Source organism: Protopterus annectens, chromosome 4.part0 (assembly GCF_019279795.1).
Source record: "Protopterus annectens isolate FY-2018-M chromosome 4.part0, PAN1.0, whole genome shotgun sequence".
NCBI classification, from domain to species: Eukaryota; Metazoa; Chordata; order Ceratodontiformes; family Protopteridae; genus Protopterus; species Protopterus annectens.
In genome coordinates, this window is record NC_056733.1 from 1,549,458,789 (window position 1) to 1,549,478,074 (window position 19,286).

Here is a 19,286-nt window from a genome sequence, read left to right on the forward strand (position 1 = left end):
GGGGATCCTCAGCCACCATAGTACCAAGGTGCTGGACCATTTACACAAACCCATCAGCAAGTTTCTGCAGCTACTCCTCTAGAATGGCAGGAGTGTGCAAGAATGTGTAGGCTGTGGGCCACAATACTGGGCTCAGCTTTAGTCATCTTGTATTACCCAGGTAATAACTATGAGCAAATAATTATATCTGTCAATAGCTGATGACATAATACATCACGGTGTAAAACAGTACCTATGTCTTAATATCTCTGCTAACACCAACCATGTAACACAAGCAGCACAGACAGCAATAGTTACAGTATCCCCCTAACTGTCACCCATTGTGACTCCATATTGTCAACCTATCTACAAATATCCTGCAGAAACAGGTTGATAGCTGTAGGTGCAGAACACCAAACCCTGGACTAGAGTACAACCCTACTTGGAATGGATTCACACACTTGATACAGAAGGTCATACTGGGCATGCTCCTGTGCTTAAGGAAATGAAGCTCATGTCCCTCAATACAGTGGACTATACATATCTGCCATTCGCAGATGTCTATGCACCAAATTGTACACCATTTATTTTGGAGTCCCCCCACATGCTAATTGCATGTGGAATAGCTGTGGTATCATTCCTATAGCCAATTGCATGGAACACACACTCCTATAACTAAGCACTTCATGTGGGTGTTGCCCCTTTTCCCTCACTGTGAGCAGGACTTCATGTGGGTGTCTGACAAACAGCATCACAGAGGGTAGTTGTAAATACCTCTTACAGCAAAGACTGTGGAGACAGGACAACAAACTGGAGGAGAGTGTTGCAGACATAGGGGCAGAATGTAAGTATTACTGTTCTACATTTGAAGTAATGTTGATTTAACAGGGTTTGTGTGGATATGGCTGTTCTGCATGATTTAAAGTCTGGCATGACAGTGTTATGTGGTTGAAAAAACTCTCAGCTGTAGGGCTATCTGCAGACTGGTCAGAGTTTGGAGTTTTAGATGTGGTGTGTTACTCACACATTTTCTGCCTTTATAAATGCAGTAGCATACCCTGATGATTGCAGTCACTAAATGGTAACATCCATATGTGTTACTGACTTCATATCCGTCAAAAGAGATATGTCACAACAAACCCTGTTAAACCAGCAATTTTCTCAGTTTATCACAGCAATATGTCAATATTGGCCCTGTGTTTGTGTCTCTATCCCCCACGTCTGTCACCCTTTGTCCATATGTCACACAGTAAGAAGTGGATATGTACAGTATATCATTATTTACTGACATCATTCCTGATATCAAGCCAGTGATATATCAGACTGCCAGACGTTATGTTTAGGAGGCCTTATATTTGAGGATAAAACCTGGACATTCTGTTGTAGTCTGTACAGTAGTGAGGTCTGTGTACTTATGGTGATTGTTGTCAGAGTGTCAGTATTGTGTAGCAGTGTAGCAGTGTATTGCAAATATGTTATCTGGCCTGTGTACAGACTGGGGTAGATGTCAGTGTTCCTGGTCCTGTTCTATTTGATGTTGCATTATGCTCCAGTTTCTGGTACCCTATCAGCTTATATGTTTGTAGGGCCAGACTGAGACATGTCACATACCACAGTCAGGCATCAGACTACACTGTGAATCGGGCCAGTATATGTAGTGTTAGTGTGAGAGTGGCAAATATGATGAGAGGTTATGTCCAGATATTTGTCAGATATACTGTTGCCTGGCCACCATACATGTTGTGCATTTCTGACAAAACAATGCGATGCTGTGAAGATGTATGTCACTAACTAATGAAAAGTATATGGGCTTGGGATCTCTGCTTCTCCAGTTAATATGTGTTAGGACAGACAACAGGGTGTGAATGCATAAACTATATGAGCTTATCTCCTCCAGCATTTGTGATATATCCCCATTTTCATGGCTTTAAACATCCCCATTGTCAGGCTTGGTCCGCATTTCTTGCACTATGGAGTTCTGTGTATACCTCTCGACTGATCAGATTGTTTCAGACTGTCCACGTTTATTGCTCATATTTCTGCTATATTCCACAGGATCATTACTGTGATTTGTATGGTACTTCACTATGATAATTTTATAATGTCTGTCAGTAACTGATGGTGTACATGTCAGTTTCAGAAGAGCCTTCCTTCACAACATGTCTGTTCACACAACCACTGTTACTGTAACAACATTCTACATTTATAACTGCAATACTTACATTACGTTCCCTTGCACTAAGAGGTTGCGAGTTATGGTGCTGAGGTATGACTCCACTACATATATATGGTTTATGTACACACCCACACACCCACACACACACACACACACACACACATATATATATATATATATATATATATATATATCCATATGTGTAAACATGAGTGTTGTATATACCTTCTCAGATGTATCCCACCATATTTATCTGATATGTGTACATTTAGATAGAAAAACATGACTGATTCAACACTATTTTCACTAACAAGTAGTAAACAATTGCAGTAGTCAAAGCAGTTGTTCACTACTATTCAGTGTGTGTACTGAATGATACATTTGAAAAAGCAGCAGACATTTTTACAACTCAGATGGCTTAGTGGTTATATGCTGTGACTATAGTCTAGAGGGTCCTGGCTTCAAGAGCTGTTTATTTTTTTTCTAGGCAGAACATGTACTGTTGGATACAGAGTGGTTAATGCAGTTTTGAGCAGCTTTAAGCATGTTTGTGTGGGTTTGCTCGATGGTAAGCATTGATAACATATGGTTAAACAAATAAACACTTACACAGTGTAGACTTTGTTTATTAGTGTGCAGATCTGCTTAGCATTTACATTCAAGCAATGCTTACACCTGCTAAGCATAGCTCAGCCCTTGTAACCAGTGATCACATTCCAGTCTGATAAAATAGCAGGGTAATATCATCTCTAATAAGTGTATTTAATTCCATGTACATAACATGCTTCTATGTGCCATCATTACAGTAGCAAGGGGTGTGAGTATACTGCACGGGACACCTGAGTATGCATGTGTAATACCACAGTCTTTTCTCTTTGTATGTGTTTCATTCTTGGGTAGTATCTCAGGTTATATGCAGTCACACTTGCATGTATTGTGTCATTACATTACTACTTTTAACATTGCTTTTCTAAGTAAGACTAGATTGCAGATTGTAGTACTGGAACCATACACCCCTGCATGTAAAACTGAACTCTGAGTACTGACTATTGCATGCTTGGTGTTTGAGCTGTATGTTTTTAAGTATCTCCTATTGGATATTGATCTGATATGTTGATATTAACTGTAGACTACTACGTTTTTAGGACATGTCATTGAGGACTGCTGTCATGTAGCAATGGCATACCTATCATTTTCAGATGTTTATCTGTCAAAGCATTCGTCCTAATGCATAAACTGTTGGCTACCTACTTTCTGTCTGTCCTTTGTACAGATGTGCAGATATCAGGTATTCATCTTGGCTGCTTACAGGCAATCTCTGATTGACTGATACTGACATGTCTACCCAGCTGTGTTATGAATGCCACAGCTAGGAAACCCCACTTTGTATGCACCATATGCCATTTATACCTCAACCAGACTACCACAGTCAACAGAACATGTTTGGTATAGGTCCCTAACCCAGATACTGGACAAGTTATACAATATATGTTGCATACATGACAATTGGAGCACCTCGCTGGCCCTCTTCAAGAGAAACTAGATGAGTGGATGTTGAATTTAGCTGTCAGTTTGGGGATCACTCAAGTGGCATCAGTTGATAGATGGCCTGCTGACAAATGTCAGGTGGCATGATACCAGTGTACTCACATACCCTAATCTTCTCATCTCTCCATGGGCATTAGCCTTGTACACATCAAGGAACACCTGCACCTATGGAACTCAGTACTGACACATTTCTCTGTGTGCATTACTGAGTATAACAGTGTCTGTGTGTTTGTAAACTTGTAGCTGAAAATACTCTGAGGTCCTTCTCACCCACTAAACTTAACATTGCTATACTTAGAAAGGGTTGATGCTGTAATTCACATTAAATGTACCTTGTGACACTCTTCAAACTATGGACTACCTGGAGCTTGCAGTACCAGCATAACACTGTTCTACAAATGGGTAGATAGGAGTGGGTTATCCTATGAGTCCTGGCAAATGTGAGTATGTGTGTGTGTGTGTGTGTATGTGTGTGTAATTGTGTGTGTGTGCATATTTGTAGGAGACAGCATTCTGAGGCCACATTCTCCAAGTACACTAAACCTTGCCATGCATTATAAGGGATGGTGATGTTGCTGACATTAGGAGAGCCATGACAAAACCCTCACCTTACTATCCTTGTGGCTTGTGCAATAAATGCATATCCCTGTAGTAGCAATAATTAGATAGACAAAGGTTTGTACTGCAGTCCTGTTCAATGTGTGATTGTGAGTATGTCAGAGCATTATCATGGGTTTCAGTGAGTACAATATCCAATGTGGGGTGGAGTGCTGGGTATACTGTCTTTACACCATAGATGTACTGTATGAGGGCCACTGTCACCATCAACCATACAGGTAAATGATGACACAATCCAGCCCAATGATGCATGTGCTGTGTGCAAAAACTTTGTAACAGTATGGACTCACTGACAAGGTAGTCAGCACTGCTAAACCCATGTCTGTCTCTGTCAAATGTGCCTATGACTGTATGTGTTTGTCAAAGTGTATATGACAGTATGTAATACTGGATATACTTCATATGTTCAACACTTCAAAATGATGACTTTCATTAGGCCGAGACCATATGATCAACATTTGAAATCTCGAACATATGAAAAATAAATGTAAAAAACAACAAACACTTACATAAACACTGCAAGCCTAACTGCACCCCCCCATGGGGGCTTCACCACCATATCCCCTGTAACTTAAATATACCAACTCTGAGCTTGCACTACAGGGCAGGAATGGAAATCTTTCCATTCCGCACTGTACAGAGATGAAGGTTCCACATTGTCGGTATTTCAAGTGTCGATCATATGGACTCAACTATACGAAATTTGGCATTTTGAAATGTTGACCATGAGAAGGGGACCCGTTATACTATGTATTGTCCATTAACACCCAATACATCCCCCATTACCATACTGTCCAAGGCCTGGTGATGTTGTTCACTTTACAGGAAGCTCGGGACACACCTCACCCTACAAGCTCTATGGTGTATGCAATTAAGGCCAAACACATTACTAGCAATAAGTACCTAGGTAGGGGTTCTACTCTCAGAGTTGTCAAGTAAGTGTGTGTGTATGTGAAGGGCTCTACTTCAGTTTGTAGAAAATATATTTCCTAGGAGATTATTTTTCTGAGAACTAACTGGCAACAGGTAACATTTCAAAGCAATCATCTTGTTGAAATTCATTCCATCAAAACTAGTAGTGGATGTGTAAATGCCCTCTTTCCCACTGTACAGCTGTACAGCAATACTGAAGTTGGTATATATAGTTGGGTGTGGTTCTTGTGGGCACAGCCACCTACATCAGGGTTATTGTTGTGCATATCCCCCCACTTAGTGTGCTGTTATACTGTACAGTTTATGTTAAGAGGTTAAGTAGTTGTTAATCACACCATGTGTGGTTCTACACCACCCCGCACCCTCCAAAGTAGGGAGGCTGTGCCCCCACACACCAGCACACCTATGTTTACCAACTCCAGGATTGCACTACATTGGGGAAGAGGACATATACCCTGCCAGTTCCTTTTTCAATGACATTAAACTGGCGGACTGATTATTTACAGATGTGATGTTTTGGCAATTTGGTCTTGGTGGAATTATATAGGCCAAAATGAGTTCTTTGCAAAATGAAGTACAACCATGCGAACAGTATTCTCCGTCTATTGCATCAACACAAAAGCCTCTCTGTGTGTGTTATTCACAAATATTTGGTGTGTGCCACCCATTACACATACCATGGTCCATTGTAGAAGAGCTGCTTACATCAGCCGCCATGCACTCACCTGTATACAGCACTCAGACCTATCAGCCATGTGGCACGTGCAGTAACTGTTATACAAAACTGTTACTTGTGTTCAGCTGTACCCGGGATATGACACAGTCAATGTGTCACCACAGTGCCACACCTCTTGTAGGAAAGGACAGCAGACCAAAATCCTCCTGACTCATAGACACCTAGAACACAAACAGAATACATTATGGAGACCACAATCAGTCAGTGTTAATAAAAGGTATAATGCATCATGGCTGGACAGTTACACGCCCTGTCTTATAAGCATTAAACATTCCAGCTGACAAAACATTAAACAGCATTACATTGCTACACTTTAGTACATTCACCCTGTACAACAGAATCATATTAGCATGTTCCTGCATTGATGGCATGGATGACAGGTATGTGGCACAGGTATCATCATATGAACAGGTTGTGGTGTGGGTTTGCCAGAGGCCTAGGCTGAGCCATTTGGTTGACATCAGGTGTGTGGGTTAGGGGGTTCTTTATTAAATGGCCTGTGCAGATGTGGTGTGTGTAGGTATGGAGGTGCCCTAGCTGGATTGGTGATGTGTGAGTATGTATGCACACAGCTCTGCTATGTGTCTGCCCTATACAGGTGCATGTTGGACAGCTGTGGACAGTACATAGCAGTGTGTACAGTTCACCGTGTCTGGCCATGGACACAAGAACTGTGCCTGCCAGTTGTTTCACAGGCACCACCAGGCAGAAGCCCAGATATAGTACACTCCCCTGACGATGACAAATGTCTGCTGGATTCACATCCCTGTTGGGACCAGCCAGGACCACGTGCATGTAGCCTGCTGCATTGTGGTGTGGACAGCAGCCCCCCTGCAGTGCTGATGCTGGTACTGCCACTAGGTGAGCGGCCGTGAGATGTTGCACGTCCACGTAGACCTCCACCTGTTGATGTTGCTGACCTACATCCATGTGGCTGATGCCCTACTCCCACCACATGCTCTACCACATACACCACACGGTCAAGGATTCTCACCATCTCACCCAACCGTCTATCCATGACCTCTGCAAAATAATGGTGGGCATCTGCAAGATCATGGATGTAGTCACATACAGCAGGAAGAGTAGCCCTCTGTAGCCTCAGACTAGCTCTGGTGTAATGTTCCACATGTGCCTCTGTCTCCATGACAGCCCAAAACATGCATCTGATGACACCTGCTGTGGCATTTCTGCCAGGGCCATGATGGCCAGCAGCACTCCTACAAGCACCCCTGTACATCTGCCTGTGTGGGACTTGTCGGTCATCTGGCTATGGCTGCTGTGTACAGACACACTTGCCACAGTCACCACACTTTCCTGTCCCATGCCACCACCCACCAACTGTCCCTCATTTATGGCCACTGACGATGGGGTATGTATGGGCATCGTGGCTATGTGTGGGGTTTGGGTGGATAAAAGTGGTATGTCAACCAATGGCACATATTCAGCCCCTGCCTGTGCCTCACTATGCCTATCATTATTGTCAGAGTCTGTATAGACACTAACATCACACACACACACACACACACACACACACACACACACACACACACACACACACACACATACACACCCACACACTTACAGGTAATGTGACACAAAGCTATTACACAGACCTCTCATTACCCAACAGTCAACATGCATGACATATGGCACTCAACAGCACACACTGCAGCCATACTCAATCCTTGTTACCAACATTATACATCTCTGTGATACATGAGTTGTCTTAATAAGTGATGACCCTTCCCCTGGAACACACCTCACCCATGTACACAGCATTGCTGTGCACCTGTACAGCACACTGGCATGTACTGTGCACCATACCTCACAAGTGTACACACTATTGTAGAATGTGTATATGTGTGGCAGTTATGTTTTCTCTGTTGCTCACAGCCCCTTTGTGTCTGCCTAACACATAAGGACTGATGTCAATAATTAATGCCTGACCTTTGATTTGCAGATATCATCAGCAGTGCATGTATGTGCAATAAAATCCAGTTACACTGAGAACCTTCAAATCTTAACATGGATATGAGGAGTGTACTCACCCTTGTTGACTTGCCAGCCTCTTCTATGATATGCAATCGAGCCACAATACTGCATTTGTCAACATTACACAAACCTGATATGTGACATATGACCTCTGCAAACCAATGCAGTTATCAAACATATGAGTTAGTCATGCAGATGCTGAATGAGACGCATACAATATGCGGGTTGCATAAGTCTGCACACCCTTAACATGATGGTTTGTTGAAGCACCTGTTACGTGAACTACAGCAGTCATTATTCCTGGAAGGGGTATACTAGCATGGCCCATCTTCACTTGCCATTATTTGGTCACTGTGCCCTACAAAGTTCCCTCAACTCTGCCAGATTGCAAGGCCATCTCATGTGCACAGCCCTTGGATGTCACACAGTGGCTTCACTATTGCTGTAGACTCTGGGTTATGTCTGGCACAATTCATAACCTTGACTGTATTCAGATACAGCCATTCTTAGTGAGCTTTGGATGTATGCTTCAGTTCACTGCTGTATTTCAAGCTGACGCCCCTCCCCATCCTCAGCCTTATTGCAGATGCCTGACAACTATGAGCCACACATGAGTGTTATTTTGCAGTGTTACAAATTCCAAACACCAAGTCTACTGGCCTTGTTCCAGCTAATGAACAGCAACCCTAAAGGTGTACACTGGCACCGACAAGCTAAAAATTGGGGATGGTGACCCTGAGGTGGAGTGAGGTGTTGCTTGTGCACCACATGTATCTTTATGTATACTGTCTTTAGGTTTGAGCCTTAGTCTCATGACACCATTACACATTGCAACACATGCCTTTGGGAGACTTGATGTTATGCTTATGCTACCTGTACAGAGCCCTGGATGATGTTTCATGTGGGAAAACTTTTCTGTCTGATTACCCTAACCCCAAGGCCACACATATGCAGAATCCATGTGATTGTCAACACAGGTACTGCACAGGCTGCACTTGCTAGACATTCTTGCAAGTCCCTCAGTGTTGCTGCATGTTTTTGGGCAGCTTCCATGACCAGTTTGCAACATGTCTTGTCATCTGTTTTGGATGGGCATCTATTTATTTTCTACATCAATGTTGTCCCATAATTCATACACATACATAGATGACTGTCTGCACTGTTTTTCACGCTATATGCAATGGTAAGGTGAGGCTTCTTTTCCCACTCCTGAGTACTACCTTTCGGATATGGGATTCATTTCATGATTTATAAGATGTGTGCAAACCATGGCTGCCTCTGTTGCAGGTGAGTATGCAAATGTCATGGACATACTTCTTGGACAGCAGACCATTACTTGATGTGATATTGAGGCCCTGTACTTGATGGCAGGTGTGTACTCAGGAAGTGTGAATGCTGTCAGTACATCACAAGCTGCTTCCACAATATGTTATTTGGAATGTGTGCACACGGATCAGTGTAATTTTGCCGAAAATCCATTTCGCCGAAAATTCTAACATAGGGTCCAAATCGCTGAAAATCCATTTCGCCAAAATACTACTGACAGGGTATATGCCCTTTACCCCAACTGTAGTGCGATCTTGGAGTTAGAATATTAATGTAGGGGGGTGGGGGCATAGTCCCCCACCCAGAACAGTTTAATATTGTATATTATTGTTTTATATTGTCCAGTCCCTATTAAAAGGGTAAGTAAGTAGTTTATAACCTGAGTAGGTGGGGGGGCTATGCCCCCCCACACCCCCTACATTAATATTCTCACTCCGAGATTGCACTACAGTTGGGGAAAAGGGCATATACACTGTCAGTACTATTTTTGGTGAAATGGATTTTCGGCGATTTGGGCCCTATGTCAGAATTTTCTGCAAATTGTCATAGACCCGTGCACACATATGCTTCAAATGTTTGGTAAGGTTTGTATTCCCATATTTGTTGTCCTAACATTGGATTCCATATTACACATTCATTGCTCATGTTAGGATCACATTACAGGTTGTAAAAGGTGTGGAATGTCCTAATGTGGTCTGCCATTGTTTATATCAGGAACAGTTGCCATTGTAATAGTGGTGTATTCACTGTCGTGCCCACTGTATAAGGGTAATATTTCAGATATGTCCCTACTGTAGGCCATTTGTCCCACCATTATGTTCATCTCTGTCCACACATCTTGCACTGACAGGTTTTTAGGTATACTGCAGGAATCTTAAATACCCTTCAAATATGCCACTATGGTGAACACTGTGATGCAGTGCAGTTAACACCAACAAAAATGAACATGTACAGCATGCATTATGGGTAGGTGTGTTAAATGTGTGCATGGTAAATAGCATGGCCATAACATGGCTGGTGAATTGGCAAACCTGAACAAAACAACTTCATACTCACCAGCTACAGGCTGCTGCCCCAGTTGTATACCAGAGGTACCTAAATAGTTGTGTGAGAGAAGTAATGTCAGTAGCCACATCAGTGCCATTGGTACAGGGTGGAGGCAGCATTTCAGCACATTGTCAGTACAAACCCACAATACTAAGGATTATGCACATCTGTTCATTACTACACTCCAGCAACAGACTATCTTATCTGACATATGCATGTAGATACTTTACAGATAAAAATGGATAAGCAACAGTGGTCTAGTAATGTGGGATTTACCTGCTCACTCCTCATCCATTGTGTGGGTGGCTCCCATCTGCACAATGCTGTCTTCAGCCTACTGGCTTGTCTGGCGGGCGGGTGTCCCAAGGCTGGTAAGGAGCTTCTCAGCATGTGTCAGAGGTGGCTGGATGGCATGACCCGCACCTGTGGCTAGCTGGTCCCTCCTAACAGCAAAAGCACGCTGACGGGCGTGGTGGATTAGGTCAGTGCAACGATACTGCACTTGTTCATAATTTTGGCTGTGCAGGCTGATATCATTTACGCTGTAGATGAGCTCATTCCACAGGGTGGTCCTCTCCTGCAGATCCTGGTCCCTGCGGCCAAATAGTATGCCATGATGCTGGTTGAGGAATTGGATAATTGTGTCATTCTCAAGGTTCATCAATACTGGCAAACATTCCCAGGGGCATTGCACCCAGAAGACATAAGCAGGAAAAAATGTCACAGGACCTCATGCGGTTGTCCACATGCACATCAACAGTGGATATTACTTGCAAATAAGCCACACTACACCAAAACCCTCCAAGCTCTCATGGCTATAGCAGCTTGCATTACACACCTGTCCCTGAGCTATCTTATGCCCCCCAATGTTGAACACTTGATTGCATAATCCTCTAATCTCCATTCATTTCTGTATAGAGGGTTGACAGTGGGCATCTTCCATGTGGAGGGTGAGAGGTCTGTGTTGGACTGTGGTGTGTGATGGAGCTCTGAGCACATGCCTGAGTTCATGTAGGAGGCAGACTGTGATGTTCTCATGCCCCATGGTGACTTGCTGTTGTTGCCATCAGTCAGCATTATGTACATGTTCACCATTGATGCAGGCAGGAGTGTGGTTGATGTGCATATCCCCCTGTACAAATGTTGTGGACAGGGTGCCACTGTTCCCACCTATCCTGCCTGATGCAGGTTGCCTATATCCACAGCATGTGTATATGAGGTGTTCTTTACTCCCAGTACAGTGTGAATTGTGTTGTTTCCTCTGAGACGTATAACATATGTGAAGACACAGTTGCAATTGTCCTTGGTGGTGTGGATATGTCTGATTTATAGTCATAGTCAGCCTTACAGGAAGTCACCTGTGAACTTACCTGCTTACTGAGATATAGGTGGACTTGCTTCCAAGTTGTTGCTTCACCAATGTGACCCTATACAGCCAATGTAGCAACCTATTATGTGGTTTGTGTATTGCTGCTGTCTACCAAAGGGGATTACTCTACCTTGGTGGAAGCTGGATATATAGGTGATGTACTGCTGTACCCATATAGCTACAGTGGATATAAAAGATACACACCCCCTGATACACTGCCGGGTATTTGTACAATTTGAACATGACACCACATTAACTCATTTCATAACAATTCCCACCTGTAGTGTGACCTATAGCCTGTACAATTCAATTGAAAACATACCAATCTGGTCTGTGAAAACATATGGAAATAATACTCAGTACAATAAGCCAGTTGAATGAGTGTGCACACCCTTAAACTGATATGTTGTGTATGCTCCTCTTGAGATGGTTACAGCATTCATCCTTCTTGGTCTGGACTCTAACATCATGGCATATTTTCACTTGGCAATAGTTGTTCACCTTCCTAGAAAAACCTTTGAATGTATTTCAATGAAATTGTACTGGTTAGGGGTCACATTCAAGATGAGAAACATTATGAAATTATCCTAAGTGGTTTAATTGTCATACAGCACACATACCTGGCATTCCAACAGGGGAGTGTACACTTGTGATATCACTGTATGTAGGTGTTCATATAGCTGGTAGTGGTAGGCATGGACAGAGGGCCATAACACAGATGGACACTTCTCTGATTAATACCTGATAATCATACCTACTCTAGTATCCATATCAGTGTTAGGGCAATGCAACAACCAGTAGCTGTACACATTTATGTATGTTGTATGCACTGACACTGATATTACACACATGTGCAACATGCACAACCTATGTACCTGAATGCTTGAAACCCATGTGATTAGTGTTCTGCCTTCCAGCTGAACATATGCATACCTACATGTGCTCAGGGTATACTGGGTATACATGTCTGTTGTGTGTTAGTATGGCACACTGTATTTACAGTCTTACTTCTCAACCTGTTACAGCAGTATGTCTGAACAATGGCACACATAAATGGGTGTCAAAAGGGGCATCAATATTGATACTATATTAATATAGCTGCACCATACATTAATACATTGATTGCACAGTAGGGTTTGAAATCACTGTGATAACCTGGAAGATGTCCAACAGTCATAAGTAGGCTATTATGCTACAATGTCATTGTTCATAGACCTGCCAATGGTTTGGCTGACATAACACAGGTATATTTGTATGTGACTATAGATAGTCACAAATGTGCTTATTGTCCAGCAGAACACTGTACAGTTGAATGCTTTTAATTCAGTATATCACATGGAGTTCGGTACACATGCCTGCAACAGTACTCTACTATGCACATCCCCTCTATAGGTCTCTTAGCTTTACAAGACAAACATGTCATACTCATAGTTACAGGTAACATGGATATGGAAAACATCCCATTAACTGGCCTAGCAGTGGCACAGTCACAACTATTTGACAGACACCACTGCAATTGTCATATATGAACTGTCCTTTCCCAGAGTCAGGCTCCTGGGCTATGATCCTACCTTGCAACCTCTCAAACCATCACATCTGGACAAAGCCTAAAATGATGGGGGATAAATAGGGACAGACTTTAAATATTCCTGTTACAAACATAGGAAGTTCATAAATTGATACATTTTGCATTACTGTGAATATTCTTAAGGATGTGGAGTTTTAAACACAAGTGTTTGCCATTACTTGATGACTTCAGTCCTCACCTATTTGCCAGAAAAGTACAGATTTCAGGAGGAATAGACAAAGATATATAATGGTAAAATGTGAACATTCTGTGAAGAACTGTACAGTTGAGAGGTATGTCTGTGATATCTCCCACTCCCGAGAGGGCCAGATGCTATGGCCATAGCAGCTGTTTAGCAGAACATTAGTACATCAAGTCTTGTAGGGATATATATTCCTCCAAATCATATTTCCCATTATTACAGACCAAGTGCTACATTCAATTACTTGCTTAGTGTTCCACTTACCTTTTTTTCTTTCTTCTCTTTTCCACTTTATGTTTCATTTGCTATTTCTCTCTCTCTCTCTCTCTCTCTCTCTCTCTCTCTCTGTGTGCACTACAGGGATAGAGCTGGTTTGAATACATGGCAGCATGACTTTTGTAGATGATGTTCATGACCAGGTGATGGCCTGTGCACCTATTTTGGTTCCTCACTTGATAATTGCATGCAGAGCAGCTGTGTAGTTCTTCCAATAGCCAATGTCATGGCAACACACTCCTATAAATGAGTACTCCATGTGGGTGTTGGCCCTTTCCCTTACTTGTGAGGAAGACATCCTGGAGTTGTGTGAGCTACTACCTCTTACAACAAGACTTGTGGAGACAAGCCAACTAAATGGTGGAGAAGGTTCAAGACTAAGGGGCAGAATGCGAGTATTGCTGTTATATGTTTAGAATACTGCTAGTTTAACAGGTTTTGTCTGCACATGCTACTTCTGCATGGGTTTCAGTCTGACAAAGTTCTGTCTCTGTATAGCTCTCAACTGAAGGGCCATCCACATAATGGCCACAGGTTAGCCTGTTATGTATGAGATGTTCTCCAGACAGGTGTTGTCCTTGGCAAATCAGTAGCATTCTCTGGTGATTACATTATGTAAATGGTAACATCCATTTGTTTTTCTGACTTTATATCCCTCAGAAAAGATATGTTACAACAAACCCCATAACACAAGCAACATTCTCAATGTATAACAGCAATATTTCAAGTATGGCCGTGTATTTGGGCTTCTATCCACCAATTATGTCTGTCTTTGTCCAGATGTCATATAGTAGTATGTTGATAGGTATACTGGTCTATCATTATTTAGTGCTGTAATTCCTGCTGAGGGGAAAGGCTGGGAAACATGTTGAAGTCTTGTACATTTAAGAGGTTGGTATATAGAGAATGCTCTTAGATGCCCTTGTAACATATTTTATGTGTGGGACAGTAACACGTGTTATAAAACTAGGCTGTTAGAACATGTAATACATATTACTGATAATAAATATTGCAGTTCTGTAGCTGCAGATTTGAATAAATCTCATCATGGGTACAGTAGTGGGTCCCAACATAATGTTTCTGAAAAAGTCTGTTCCTCAGTTTGATGAAACATTCATAAAAGGACAATTATGTACAGACTCAATGTATTAATATTAACTGTGATACTTTATCCTGTAGGGGGTTAAATGAGGAGTGTAATTGGTGGCTGTGTATTCAATTATGTACTTAGGTGTTAATTGCTTTTTGTGATTAAGGCATGTATTTTTGGTAATGATTTACTCCTTAAAGACTTTGGCCAATACATCAGAGTATAATAAACATGTGTGAATTAATGGCTAGTTGTATTTTTCTTTGCTATGTTCAAACATATTGTTTTGCTAAGAGGTTGTTTTATGGCTGGCCATTGTGTATGGCATGTCATGATTTTGTATCAGTTTACTGTTCACTTATTTATTTGGACAGTGTGGGGGAGTCAGATGTGAGTGTCATGGGTGCTTTTGTATCCAACTGTGTATGCTGCGCCAGTTGTGGGTGGTATACCAGCAGCATATGTTTGTATGGGCATATTGGGACATGTATGCATATATATATATATATATATATATATATATATATATATATATATATATATATATATAGATATCAATACACACACACACACATATATATATATATATATATATATATATATATATATATATATATATATATATATATATATATATATATATAAATAAATATATATATATATATACATATATATATATATATATATATATATATATATATATATATATATATATATATATATACATACATATATATGTGTGTATGTATATATATATATATATATATATATATATATATATATATATATATATATATATGTCTGTGCATGTGTGTGTATGTTTGTTTGTGTGTGTATGTATATATGTATATGTTGTTGTTTGTCTTTCTGGCTTTTCCCAGTTAGGGGTCGCCACAACGGAATTCCGGTCCGCTAATGATTGGCAGTAGATTTTTTTATGGTGCAGAGTTGCCAGCCCAATGCCCAACCTTCAGCGAAGGCACGCCCATTCACGCATGTCTTTCGGTGGCCACTCGACCACGGGGAGGACATGCAGACTCCACACAGAAGGCATTCCACCCATGAATCAAACAGGAATACCTCTTGCTGTGAGGCAACAATGCTACCGCTGTACCACCGCGGCTTCTATATATATAAATATATGTGTGCGTATGTATATATATATCTATATATATATATATATATATATATATATATATATATATATATATATATATATGTAGCAAAAGACAACACCACTATATAACCAAATAAACACACCAAATTGCTAGGAGTGGAAACAGACAATAAACTAAAACTTGACATTCACATATCTATGACCATAAAAAAAGTCCACAAAAAACTAGGAGCGTTATACAGAAATAAGCAACTTCTCACCAAAGCAGCAAATATTTCAATAGCAAATTTCCAGGTCTATATTGCAACATCGAATGGGCGGCCACGGTGGTGCAGTGGTTAGCATTGCTGCCTCACAGCAAGAGGTTCTCCGGTTCGATCCTCGGCTGGGGTGCCTTCTGTGCGGAGTCTGCATGTCCTCCCTGTGGTTGCGTGGGTTTCCTCCGGGTGCTCCGGTTTCCTCCCACATCCCAAAGACATGCTGCAGGTGGATTGGATACTCTAAATTGGCCCTAGGTGTGCGTGTGAGTGTGCCTTCTGTGGAAGGTTGGGCGTCGGGCTGGCAACTCGACACCGTAAAACTCCACTGCCATTCAATGTGCGGACAGGTGATCCGCTGTGGCGACCCCTAACCGGGATAAAGCTGAAAGAAGAAGAAGAAGAAGAAGATATTGCAACATCGAATGCTTAATACAGTGAATGATGTTACATTGGCACATTTTTAGCGAAAGCTGAAAATGTCGAATCCAAAGAACAGTGATTTCTTTCCTAGGGAAAGAAATTGCTGTTCTAACCCACAGAAAAAAAAAAACACATTACACACTTCTAAACACATGCACACATACCCAGTCCTAATTATACCTCCCCAAAAAACAGTAAACAACTAAATACACATATGCACATAACCCAAACATACATTTAACAAAAAAAAAACAGTAAACATTTTAAACCATATGCATTTATCTTAACCCGCACCCTAACCCTAAGGTCAGTAACTCTCACACATTTACATAAACAGCTCCAAACACATACACACATACCTTAATCCTAACTCAACCCCCCCCCCCAAAACAAAAGTAAACAACTGAAAACACATACACACATAACTCAACCATACATTTAACATAAAATATAAAACAGTAACACTTTCATACATATGCACTTACCTTAACCCGCACCCTAACCCTAAGGTCAGTAACTGTTGTGCAATCACGCTCGGGATCTATAACGAACAAGGGACCACACTACACTTCAGAACATGGCAAAACAATGGAGCAGTCAAGCGACTTCATTCCCAGGGAAAAATTTTGCTGAACAGCCACTTCACTGTTTTGTCTGTTCGCTCTACGTGTCAAAGAAAACGCATTCGACATAATGCATTTTTGTTGTACTCATCAGAACCCCAAATTTCCACCTTATCTCCACCCTACTTTATGCCTCTCCAATATATACCAACCTAAGGCAATGAGATCTAAACAAGTTAGAGACCTGCTACAACAAAATCGCCAAATTCGCCACAAGGGCATCCTACCATAGTCACCACTGTCTCTCACTAGCTGAACTGTGCTGGCTTCAACTCCCTCACCTCCTTCAATGGTATCAACTCTCACTTGCCCACAAACTAGTAAACCATCAACTAAATGTTCCATCCTTCCAGAATCTACTCCAACCCTATTGCACCACAGACCACTAAGATCCAGCAACAAAAATCACTTGCAGATCACTAAAACCAATACCTTTGCTGGTGAAGCACTATCCTCTTGCACCATAGCCAAATTATGGAGCTCCCTCCCACCCACAATTCCCTCTGTACCATCATGCACCCACTTCAAAACTTTACTAAAAGTGCACCTAAAAACATGCTGGCGATGCCCTTGCAACTCCCACTATATATATATATATATATATATATATATATATATATATATATATATGCAATATATCTATATATATATATATCTATCTATATATATATATATATATATATATATATATATAGATAGATAGATATATGTATGCGTGTCTGTGTGTGCATATGTATATGTATATATATATATATATATATATATATATATGTGTGTGTGTGTGTGTGTGTGTGTGTGTGTGTGTGTGTGTATAGCATGTATTTGTATACACACACACACACACACACACACATATATATATATATATATATATATATATATATATATATATATATATATATATATATATATATATATATGTCTGTATGTGTACACCTCAGTATTTATTGGTAATATAGCTATATATTCTTGTGCACATGTGCACATATATGTATCTCCTTACATATCTCTATCTCTCTATCTATGTATGTTTCTATTCAGATATATGTATTTATAGATACAAATCCTTCATTATTACACATTGTATCTTCCCTATTGCAAACTAGCTGTAAAGAATGGTACATTTGAGAAACATCCTAAACCATACAGCTGAGGTGGCTTTCTGGTAAATTGCACTGACTATGGGGTACAGGGTCCTGGCTTCATGACTTTCAAGGGTTGTTTATTTTGTTGCTGGGCAGAACAAGGACGTTTGGATACAAAGTGGTATATATATATATATATATATATATATATATATATATATGTGTGTGTGTGTGTGTGTTTGTGTGTGTATGCATATATTTGTATACACACACACACACACACACACACACACACACACACACACACACACACACACACTACACATACACCTCAGTAAGTATATATATTCTTGTGCACATATATGGAACTCCTTACATATCTCTATCTCTCTATCTATGTATGTTTCTATTCAGGTATATGTATTTATAGATACCAATCCTTCCTAATTGCACAGTGTCTCTTCCCTATTGTAAACTAGCTGTAAAGAATGGTACGTTTGAGAAACATCCTAAACCATACAGCTGAGGTGGCTTACTGGTAAATTGCACTGACTATGGGGTACAGGATCCTGGCTTCAAAACTTTCAAGGGTTGTTTATTTTTTTGCTAGGCAGAACAAGGACGTTTGGATACAAAGTGGTTAAGGCAGTTTTGAGCAGCTTTGAGTGGGTTTGTGTGGGTTTGCGCGATGGTAAGTGGTGCTAACGTATGGTCAAATGAATAGGCGCTTACACCATGTAAGCTTTGCTTGCAAGTATGCAAATCAGCTTAGTATTTACATTTAAGCAATGCATAAACCTGCTAAGCATGGCTCAGCCCTATTAACCAGTGATCAGATTCCAGTCTGACAAAATAGCAGGGTAATGACATCTTTAATAAGTGTATTTAATTCTCTGTACATAACATGCTTCTATGTGCTGTC